Raw genomic sequence first — 11,957 nt, forward strand, 5'->3', positions numbered from 1 at the left:
TCTGGTAATATAATCTGAAAATTCTGGGGATAGGGGAAGTGCAATGGTGGGACCCTCTGTCGCTTGTCGTACTATCCTTTTGTACTATGGAAACCCAATTGGTGGCAAATGCGAATCCGGGATCGTACTGTGGCTGACAGCTACGGTAAGGCAAACTCTCCTGACTTGGGGCCAGTTCATGGCAGGATTTCGACTGCAAGATTATAGCACAGGTTAAGATGTATCATTACTTGGTGGTGCACCAACGAAAATTTCTGATATTTTGGAAGCAGATGTAAGTGTTGATTTCTGCAAGTTTCATCGCCTCGTGATTGGCGATACACTGTTTGAGCACAGAGTCTGCCACAAAGTCAGTTGGGTTTTTGAGTGACGAGCTACGAACATCTAATCAAATCAAAGAGCTGCTAACATTGGCCCCGAAAGGGACCATAGGAGCCTGGCTCTAGTTAGAGGTGAGCAATCGCAAAGAAAGTGCGCGGGAGTTTCTCCCTCCTTTCCCCAAGTTTGACAAAGTGAAATGTAGGGTATGCCAAGACTGGCAGCACGTCTGCCGTAACCTTGCTTGCATTTGCTCGCATCTGGCCGAAAAGCTCTAGCAATCGAGTTTTGTTATAGGAGAGAGAGGTGAGAATTTGCCATCTGAAGTCGGCTGTTGCCAGTTGCCAGTGGAAGCCGATTGCGTCTACCAAGGGATTACCAAGGGCAGAACCCCGTGTATCCAGTCTGTCAGCCATTCTTCCAGGTGTACATTTCTCTGATTGGGAACTCAGAGGAGCAAAATTCTTCGTAAAGCTCCACTTGCTTGGGGCGTAATTCGTTTTGAATTACCGCGGTATAATGCCTACGAGGTTATTATAGTAAGGGTTTCGCTGTCTAACATTCAGATTCACGTAGCTAGACAGCACTGCACGCCGTAGTGTATTTAATGTCGTAGTTCAGGACAAGGAGGTGCAGGAGTGCATTAGAGGCCTCTGCCAGGCAGACTGCAAAGCCTTAAAAGGACCTGCACCCGCAATTTTTTGAATTCTATTAAACTTGGCCCTGTTGTGTTTCTTGCTCAGCGCTGGCTACGACATTATAGAACAGTATTTTAGTATGCGATTAATCAGGGCTGTGTACATCCAAAAAACCATCCTCGGCCGAACACCCCATTTCCATTCCATTCAAAGATCCTCTTGCAGGAGTAACACAGGCCCTTTTAACACACTTCTATTTGTAGACTCAATCCCAGATACTAATATCACTAAGTCATGGGCATATAACATCACCTTCATCCCTCCTCTCACCCATATCCATCCACCCACGATCCATCACTGTCAACCTGAGCGCCGGAGAAATGGTACAACCTTGGCTCTTTGCTCAAATTTCCCGTCAAGTGGTTGCCTCCCAGGTCAGGTTGGATTACTCTCCAATCTGATTCTGACGCTGCTAACCGTTCAAATTTTCTTGTGAAAAGCAGTTCCCGTGAATTTCCTTTTGCGGTAGGCGTGCTGAGATTTGGAGAATCACTTTGTCACCAAGATTGTCCTTAAGCGCTCTAGAGTCTTCAAGACTAAAATGACGAAGTTGATTAACCACCTTTTTTCTAATCACAGGCGCACGTCTCCAGTATCAGCAAAGCGGTACACATCCGAATGAAATGCACCTACCGTAAATACTTAAAAGCCACGACATAACCGTTTCTTGGTGTTTTTCTAGCATGTCTTTCACTATCCTATCTGAGTACTGAGATTCAAATTCGGGCACTTTCTGATTTTATCTTAGGTAATTACCGGTACTTCTAAACACAGTGCTCTCGCCGGTTGGAGGGGCGTGAGGATAGCGTACGTACTAGCAGCTCTAGGGCCTTTTCAGAAGATTCCGTCCAGGATCCTTTAAAATTTTTATGAAAGGATGGGATCCTATATTTCCCGTTGATGCTTCCAGCCAGGCTCATTTCCTGATCTTGATGGCCTATTTATATTTCTTCAGTCAGTCTTTATATGACTGCCAGTCCTTGTGGTTTTCGCAGACGTGAAAAGCTTTCCTGGTCAGCTTTCTATGATAGGACCGATCTTCAATACGGCAACGGACTTTTTCTTCTCTTGGTTTCCCAAGAGTGGGTTGTCGTATTCAACGACGATCGCGTGGTATTTAGCAGAGTCCTTTTCACTCCGCCCGTCGGAAGTGTCCGCCTTCTGGTATTGGCGGTGCAGTGGATCTCTGCTTCTTTGCTGGCTTTGCTTTTGGAGGACCCCCTACGTGAACGGTTTTGGATTAGGAGTACTATGGTTGCTACTCACTACACTCGGTTCTGCAACAGTGGTTTCCAAGGTGAAAACCCCAGGCTCCTCTGGCCCCTTGGTCCCGGAGGTCACTGCTTAGCGGTGTTACAAATACCTATACTGTGACTGCACTGCCGCCGACGGCTATAATTTCCTGGTTGCATGCCTGGAATTCCTCCTTCAATGATGCGTCTGCATGAGAACCTCTTATTCATCTATCGTCTGTTTTCAACTTCAAAATCGGTTCATCGTCTGTCTTTCAGTCAGTCAGCCTGTATGTCTGTCACAAGCTTTCTTATCAGAAACCGTTGACAATAACAATGCATGCAGGGAGTAACTAGGTTCTACGTAAAGTTTAAGGGGGTTCCTATATATGAAAAAGAGAATGTATTTGTTGCAAATACAGTCATGTGGGATATGAAACGAAAGGCATCGATTAACACTTTTCGGAGCTGATACTAGTTTTAACATTAGTAGTGAATTTAATGCTTCCCAGAAGGATCTACCCTAATGAGGGCATGCGAGCGTGTCTCGAGGTCCCTGGAGGAGTTGACCTCCGGGGTCGTAAGTCGGAAATTTGGAGTCGATCGCAGTTTCAAAAATGCATTCCTGAGTCGACGCCGCATGTTCAAGTCACTTGATCTCGTGTCTAGGGCAGTGACGTTGGGAGATACAGATTCTCGTCGGACACCATTTCTGCGGAGCTGGTCGCAAATTCCTTCCAGTGGGCTTTGGGAAGGCCGCGGAGGACGAAAGGCAAGAACTGCAACCACGCCGGATTGTTTTCCAGCATACCATTGTTCTGCGGATGGTACGCAGTGGTCCTGCGGCATTTGAAACCCAGAGGTTTGCCTAGTCCCGAGAAAGTGTTAGTCCCTAATTGCATTCCGTGGTGCGTAATGATTACGATTGGTACACCAAAGCGGAGAATCTATTCTTGACAGAGGACTTCAGACTGTGCCATAATGTCAGTCAGAGGTATTGCTTCAGGCTACCGCGTAACCCTGTTGCTGATTATGAAGCAATACTTGCATCCGTGCGAGTTTCGCAAAGGATCAATGATGTCGAGGTGGATGGTGTGGAAGCAGTTAGTTGACCGAGGGAATACACCTACTTCCTTTTTTACATGTTTGTTGATCTTATACTTCCGCCACGCGTTGCACTGTTTTGCCCAAGAGTTTACTTCCTTGTGCATGGACGACTAGAAGTATTTTCCGGTGACTAACCGGGTCGCCGTCCTGATGCCTGGGTGCGCAAAATCCTGTTCTGCGTGGAGCACTTCCTTGCAAAAATCGGCCGAAATAAATGGCCTAGATGCTTTTCCGAAGCCTCGCAAAATAAGTAGGGTAATAGCAATAGTAAGAATCACCTGATGGTGAGCGGCTTTGGGCAGGAAATGACGATAGAGGTTTAACATGGCGGAAGAAGAGACGATCAAAACATCATCCATGTTCGTCTACATACAGAAGTTCAAGTTTCGTAGGAGAGAGTGTATGAATCTCTGGAATGCCTGTACTGCACTGAACAAGCCAAATATTGACGAGTCTGAAAGATTTGCAAATGGCCGTTTCCCGTGTTTTCGGAACTACAGGGATTTCATGATACGCTTTGCCCAGATCCAAGTTTGTGAAAACACGGCAGTTTGTTAAGTAATGCGCGACGTCATCAATGAGTAGGATATGGTATCACTCGGTAATTGCCTGAGCATTCAGATGCCTGCAATTTTCGCAGGGTCTCCCTCTTTTCTTTGCAATATCTAGTTTATCAAAAAGTTGACTGACGATTTCGTCCAGGCTAGTGGCAACTCATCAGATGCTGCCTCACCTCTGCCCTGGAAGCAATTTGACCGAAAGGGATGAACATTCGACGGATTTCACTTCAATATAGTTCACGCTCATGCCGCGTTTTGTCATTATATATAAATGGAACGAATACCACCTGTCGCCACTTTCAGTCATGCTGCTCCGAGGGCAGAGGTGAGGTAGCGTCTGATGAGTTGCCTCTGCCCTAAACGAAACCCCCAGTCAAACTTTTTGATTAACTTGGCAGTTTACCTGAAAAAAGAAGGGTTCGTGGACCACAAGAGAGGAAGTAAGTTGGTTTTCAAGTAGTCCGGTCCGTGATTAAGTGGATGCGAGGACTCCCTGCATTCTCAACAAAAAATTCACTTTTGAGGCCTTGTTACTAATCATTGGTATTTTTAGTTACTTTAAACCAGGAAGACTATATACAGGAGGAGTGAACAAGCTCCGGAAAAGGAGCATAACATTTCATTGCGTATCTTTGGGGTAGGAACGAGAAAGCTAGCCCGTGACCCATATGGGTAACGTATTGGGATGCCGGTGTGTCGATGGCGCTTAGATAATTTTCTTGTGTGTGTTTCTCAATCCCATAAAGCCATAAACGGCTGCGCAATGCCACATGCCATCGTATTCATGACACTAACACCAGACTTTTAGCGCGGAATTTTCCCCGCAATTACCGTCACGGTCGAAGATGCGCAATGATTAAATTTCGAACAATATGTTGCGAGATAAATCCCTTGTATACAGTCTTCTTGCTTCACATATTCCAAATAGTATTTAATAATTAAATATGAAACATTGTGTCTAAGTAAAGCATCGAGATCGATTGAAACTGTTTTTAATGACAATCGTATTTGAGGAATACTTTAATAATAATCCTCGTGCTCAGGTGAGGCAATTAAGTGACTGCACGATAGTTTTCACATAAAGAGATAAATATCTCAATTTATTTATTCAAGTTCAATTTCAAGTAAATCATCAGTTGTTAAAGCTGCTGCTTATCTGAATGACGGATGCTATTATAACAAACGCCAGTCCAGGATTGTGTTGAGAATACTTTCAGATAATGTGCTAACAATTTGTAGCTTTACTTGCATCTTGGTTTTATCTACATTCTCCAGACAGCAAACTGGAGAAATGAATAATTTTGCAACAATCTGAATGAGAGTCACGTTGTTGAATGAGATCAAGGAAAGTTGCAACATTCAGGGTGATCCGATAAAAGGTTGTTTAGGGGTGGGAGACGGATGGCAGGTCCAGCATTTGAATTATTCGCGTTGAAATGAATTATGTAGGAAATTATTAAAAAAAAATAAAATAAATTGTAAATTGTAGAGATATATTTTCTACTTTATGCACGTGAGGCGCTGAGTGCTTGTGAATTTATGTGGCGGAAGGTTTCAAGGTACTTCGAGAGCTAATGATTACTAACTATCCGCCCATATACAGGTACGAGTAATTGGCCCAATAGTATCTTCAAAAATGGAGCTCGACAGAAATTACGCTGAGCATGTATTTCATCTTTTTGCTGGGAAGAAAGTGTGTGTGGTTCTCGTGAAAAATAAAACCTTATTAAAATCAGTTTACAGTCTGTCTGTCTGTTTTTTTTTGTTTCCGGAGGTGGAAATCTTCCAAAGACACTGGTACATCTAAGCCGGCATGTAGGATCTTTGCCCACTAAAACCACCCCGTAGTTCCTGTCCTCTTCCCCACAGAAATACTGCAGCGTATTTCGTCCCTGGGTGAACATGGCTCTAGCCTCTCCCGTTGCCCATCGATTGCCTGCCTCTCGCAATCTGGTCTGAGTCCGTCCGATTATGTCCTTAACTGAAATTCTTTCTTCCGCGAATCTAGGACAAGGGCAAAAAGCATGCTCCGGGTCCTTCGAAATACCGTCGCAACTGGGACAGTTGGGCAAGCTTTTCAATTTAAACCCACAGAGGTGAGATCATAGTTTATCCCACCATGCGTTCTCTGTGTCCATACCTTGATGCTGGGAATCAATCTGTGGCTCCATCGACCCTTTCTCGCCCATTCGGTGTTTTCCACTTGCCGATCAGAAGAAGATTCGGGTCCATCATAGATGTGATCATCTTATCGGCGAAAATGTCATCGGCATCATTCCGGCTACCGCGTAGGATGCTTCGTCTGGTGGTTCTAAAACCACAGCACACTCTTAAGGCGGCCTTTGTACAAACCGTGCTCGTTTTTTGAGCGTTGCATTTGGTATGCAATGCAGTTGCCCAAATTGGCACCGGGTAGGGCAGTGTTGAGTTCACCACTCTAGCTATAGGCAGCGTACGAGTACGTCGCAGGCTTCCCACATTTAGCAACCCTTGCAAGGGCCATGCTAATATTGGACGCCTTGGCATAAACATAATATACGTGTTCCTTGAAATGCTGCCTAGCATCTGTCATCATTCCAAGGTATTTAATTGCTGATTTTGAAGTGATGATAGGATTCCCCTTTCTGATACGTGTGGTTTCCTTATTTCACTTCGTGATAAGCACCGCCTCTGCTTTATCCTCCGCGAATGCAAGACCAGCATTTTTCGGCTACTTCCTTATATGCAGGGATTGCAACAACAATCACCGCTATGTCATCAGCGTAACCAATTATTGTGGCCTCGCTAGCAACTAGGATGTTGAGGACATGATTGTATATTATGTCCCGCAATGGGGGCCCCAGAGCAGATCAATATGGCACACCCGTCGAGATAATGTATTCATCTGGGTCCATTGTCTGTGTCGTATCAGGACATTTTACCTGTTAAATTGTGGCAAGCACAGTTGTGTAACTGGCTACACCAATCGCCACCAGAGACTTCCGATCTGTTGTATGTCCAATATACATATAGGTCGATAGGAAGATGGTCCCCAGGAGGATTACCAGGTTTAGGCTGCAAAACTAGTCTTTGTCTTTTTCATGTCACAACAACTCAGCAAATATGTCTGTATTTAAGCCACATTTGGAGGTGTCCGCAGATTGTAATCTCTCCTGCTCCCCTGAAGAAACGAGCCCTGAATAATTTTCAGCAGAAGGTCGGAACATGTAATTTGCGGAGTTGTCCGACGTTTGGATCTCTTCATTACAACCTTTTAGGCGCTTCGCCATGGGTCTATATCCGCATCGCCATGGGTCAATATCTGCCTCAGCGCAGAGTTGTTTGGAGCAGTCTCTTCCGGTTTCTTCTAGCTACCTTGTAAACACACTGCTTCGCCTCCTGGTCAGTCTTACCCGTTGGTCTCCGGGCTGTTCGTCTGACCCGATGATTGTCGACCGAAGGTCAGGTAATACACTGTTCTTTCTTCTATCGGGGAAAGTATAATGTTTCGGCATCGATGACTTGCATGCCTTCGTGATACACTCCGTGATATAAAGAACACTTTCCGAGGGTGTGTCTGGTATAGTATCCTGATCCAACCATAGGACTATTTGTTCGTCAATTCCTTTCGCAAAACTTCCTGACGTTCTCCTCATTCTCAGATGAAGAGGTCTCCAGGTGCTTTTCAGGTCAAAGACTATTGCCTGGGGATTATTGCGGGCGTAATGATCACTGACGTTCCAGGACATATCGTAAGCTAGTGGAGGACTAACAAAAGTTAGATCCGTAACCTAACCGGACGTCCCTTTTCGATAAATATTAATCTGGTCATCAGTAGCCAATATGATGGCTAACTGCACGGAAGCTTCCAAACGAGAACGCTCTTTTAAGTTAGTCAATGAGCTTCCTTATTCTGTGGTCCACAATTGAAGTCACCGTCGATTAAGAACGCATTGTCCCCGGAGCCGATGGGGTGATGTGAGAATAGTTCTGCCAAGGTGGTAGTTGTGGCGGCAGGAGCCAGCCCCGGCGAACACACACAAGAAAACGAACGGGGAGATGGTGGAAATGGACGGATAGTGTATAGTGGATAGTGGAAGTGGACGCAGCAAGGGATGAAGTACCTGACGAGACATCGGTATGTGCGGATGGAGAGTAAGACTCGCAAAGTGTTGCGGCACCTGCAATGGAGACGGAAATCCTGACAGTACCACGCAGTGTTATAGCTGTGGAAAGAGGTACAGTGGAAACTGTCGAAACTAACCCAATGGTTTCGATTATAAGCCGAGCGGGAGCGCTGCCGATTACTCTGGCGTAAGCTGAACAGGAAAGGATTATTAAGAAATGCGCGGCAGGTGTGAAGTGCATGCGATCTGCCACGTTTCTCCAGAAAAACGTCAGCAAAGGGGTGAAAAACGGGCTGATGGAGCTGAAGGAGCTCCTGGACTGAATTTCATGTTATAGGCGGTCATGGAGAGTAAGAGAGTGGGGGGGAGCAGAAACAACCACTCCTCACGATGAGCGAGTGCCAAACGGATCGCCGACAGCCCATTGAAGAGCGAACTGGGGAAAAAACGGAAGGAGGAAGGGGCATCTGAAGAGATTTCATTCAGGCACTCTCCAGGGCTCAAAAGAAGAAGGCGAAGAAGGACAAGAGACAACAACACGCTGCGTCATCAGAAAAATCTCTGCTTAAAACCAAGGCAGATATGAAGGGCGGGGCACCGAAAGAAAAGGCGAGGAGACGAAGGAAGACTAACTTATTAAACCGACGGAAGGCGAGAATTTTGCGGAAGTCCTCAGTGGAATCAGTGACAAAATCAAACCCAAAGATAGCGGAGCTGATGTGTCTTCCATTCGTAAAACGAAGCCTGGTGGAGTCCTAGTCGAACTAGGCCCGAGGACAACAAATAAAGCTGCGTTCCCTGAAGCAGTCAAGGGGTTGCTGGGAGAGAAAGCTTTGGTTTCCAGCATCGAACCCACGTGTTCTCTGGGATTCCAAGACCTTGACTGCCTTACAGAATAGAACGAGGTAGAAGAGGCCATCAAACTCAAATGTCCGGAGGTAACTAATGTCCGGATTGGTATCACCTCTGCGAACTCCCGAGGCCAAAAACTCGCTGTAGTGCAAGTTGCCGAGCAATACGCGGGAATTGGTGGAGTAGTTTGTAGGATACGAATTCGGGCCACCCCAACCAAATGTTATATATGTTTGGATTATAGGCCACGAAGGAACTCCTGCAATGAAAAGGAAAGCTGCGTCCTCTGCAGGGGCCGTGGCGTGTCTGATAAGAACGTTGCGCACACTGCGTACTCGGGGCGGTGTCCAGTCTTCAGAGCAGAACTGGAAAGAGCTAGGACGCGGTCAACATGATTCGCATCTTACAAATCAATATGCAACGCAGTGCAACCGCTCACGAGTTGCTGGCGCAGTTCGCTGATTTAGACCAAAGCTGACTTAATGCTTATCAGTGAGCGATACCGAAACAAGGACCCAGTTTCATGCCATCCTGACATACCAGGTACCGCTTGGCATATGGGTTCGGAACGGCATCCTCCTTAGGGTTCTTACCCAGGGACGAGGGGATGGCTTTGTCTGGTGCTTGGTGCTTTGGAGAACATTATCTTGGGCACAGGTGGGCGGATTCTGATCGGGGGTGACCTCAGTGCTAGGGCACCTGAATGGGGCATGCCTCACACAGACTCTAGAGGGAAACAAATTCTCGAAATGGCGACGATAACAGGACTGGTAGTTCTAAACACCGGATCCACCCTAACGTTCCGGCGCCCAGGCTGCGAGGAAAGCATTCCAGACGTAACCTTCACGTCGGAGTGGATGGGTGGCGAGTTCTGGAAGACTTCTCGGCAAGCAACCATTAATACATTGCCTTCGAAGTGGTTGACACACAAACTCCTGGTGTGCGCCACCCCTTCGCTCTTTCTGCACATGGAACTTTGCGAACGTGAACACTGGGAGGTTTGTGGAAACTCTTGGAACAGATGGGGCCATGCTGGAGTGTTCTCCTGGGGGTGGTGGCAAACCTTCTACGTATTGGTGGACGGTGGAAATTGCAGAACTCCCGAAGGAATGTCACAGGGTCCGCCGCTTAACGCAACGACTAAGCGACCGGGAGGAGGCATGCACCATAATGACAGAGTACAGATCAGGCAAAAGGAGACTCCGCAGCGCAATGAACAAGAGTAAATCTCGCCTCTGGCAGGATCTGGTTGACGAGGTGAATGGGGACCCGTGGACACTCGGTTACAAATTGGTAACCCAAAAAATCGGTGTGATGACAGTCCACATTTCTCTGTAAAAGTGTTAGAGTAGGCAGTCTTCTCTATAAAAAGCAAGAAGCCGCCAGGAAGCGATGGTATTCCAGCAGAGGAATACAAACTGATGTTCCTACGCCGACCAGACCTACTGCACAGTGCATTCAATGCTTGCTTGAAAGAGAGCATTTTCCTTGCTCGTTGGAAATGGCGAAGCCTATGCTGATCTACAAAGGGAAAGGCGATCCCGAGTTACCGTCTTAATACCGCCCACTTTATATGCTTAACACTGCTCGCAATGTGCTCGAAAAGCTCGCCAAGAGTAAACTTGCTGAAGCGATACGTGCTGCCGGAGACTTACCTCCACGGCAGTTTGGTTTTAGAGCTGGGAGATCTACATTTAATGCTATCATGCAAGTCGCGGATGCCGTTCGACGAGCGGAGTTACATAGCCGCCGAATTCGTCGAGTGGTACCGGTACCTCGGGTTGACTCTTGACTCAAAGAAGAGCTTTTGCGAGCAAATCAAAGCGAAAGCGAATAAGGCTGCAGCTAGAAGGGGGGTCCTACGTCTCCTGGTTTGTTGAACATAGTTCTACGGCGCAGAAGTATGGGCTGACGCTCTTGGTAAGGACGTATATCATAAGCGTCTCGCGCAAGTAGAGGGACGGGGAGTTTTGCGGATGGCGTCTGCGTACCGCACTGTCTCTGAACCGGCCGGGATGGTAGTCAGCAACTTAGGTGCGTGGCTGAATCGGTAGCATGGTGGCACTGGCCATTTCTGTAGCTAATTCTAAGTGGGCATGGAGGTTTTCAGCCTTGCCTTTACAAGGTTGGAAAGTCACGATCTCCGGATTGTATGTTTTGCAATGGAGTTGTGGACCACGCCCACCACACTCTTTTTTTCTTGTGGAAGGTAGAATGGGATTCCAAAGCAGCTCTATTCAGACACTGAGGATCTCTCCCCAGACAATATTGCCGAGGAGATGCTGAGGAGTGCTAATAGGTGGAGTCTTGTTGTGTATTACGTTCGGGGATTTCTCGTTGCAAAGAAGATGGAGCTGACAGTTCTCATCCTCCTCTACCCTCCAGTTGGTGAAAGGAATTCCGCGATTTGCAAGTCGGAACAGTTCGAGTACTAGCCCGAAGTAATGTGACAAACGGTTCCAGGCTAGCTCTCCGACGATGCGGTTGGTAGTCCCATGACTTACTCTGCAAGAGGGAGAAGTCGCCATCTTACTTCGTTTAGGTCTAGGATATCGGTTGGAATTCCCGCTCAAGTTGAAGAAAGCTAGCATTCTGGGGTCCCTGGTTGTCGAGGAGCTTGTCTACATACCAGAAACCGATCATAATTCGTTTTTGATAGGCAAAGGTCGTTGTCGTGAGGTCAGTCGTTATGCCAGGCGCTGTTGACATTTCGGTAGCAATAAAGTTCAAAATTTGCAGGTTTCCGGCCGACAAATTTCTATCCCTTTTTTCGCCTCTTACGTCAAGCAGGGAAGACTTTGAGTGTATATGTAACCATATTAATTATGCAAGCTGCAATTAAAATCATCACATCATGATGCGATTTTATGCTCTTCATTGATGATGTGATTTTTAATTGCAATGATGGAAACCAAGGTGTAAGGTGATATGCTAATGGAAGGCTACTCGAATTGGATTGCTGTGCATTTCCTCATACATCAATAACAACTCTCAATTAATTAATATGCAAAGAATCTCTCATATTATTTTCAAACAAATTATTAAAGTAGTCAAGATAGTTTTAATTAATTAATTAATTGTTGA

Source organism: Hermetia illucens, chromosome 6 (genome assembly GCF_905115235.1).
Source record: "Hermetia illucens chromosome 6, iHerIll2.2.curated.20191125, whole genome shotgun sequence".
Classification (NCBI taxonomy): Eukaryota; Metazoa; Arthropoda; class Insecta; order Diptera; family Stratiomyidae; genus Hermetia; species Hermetia illucens.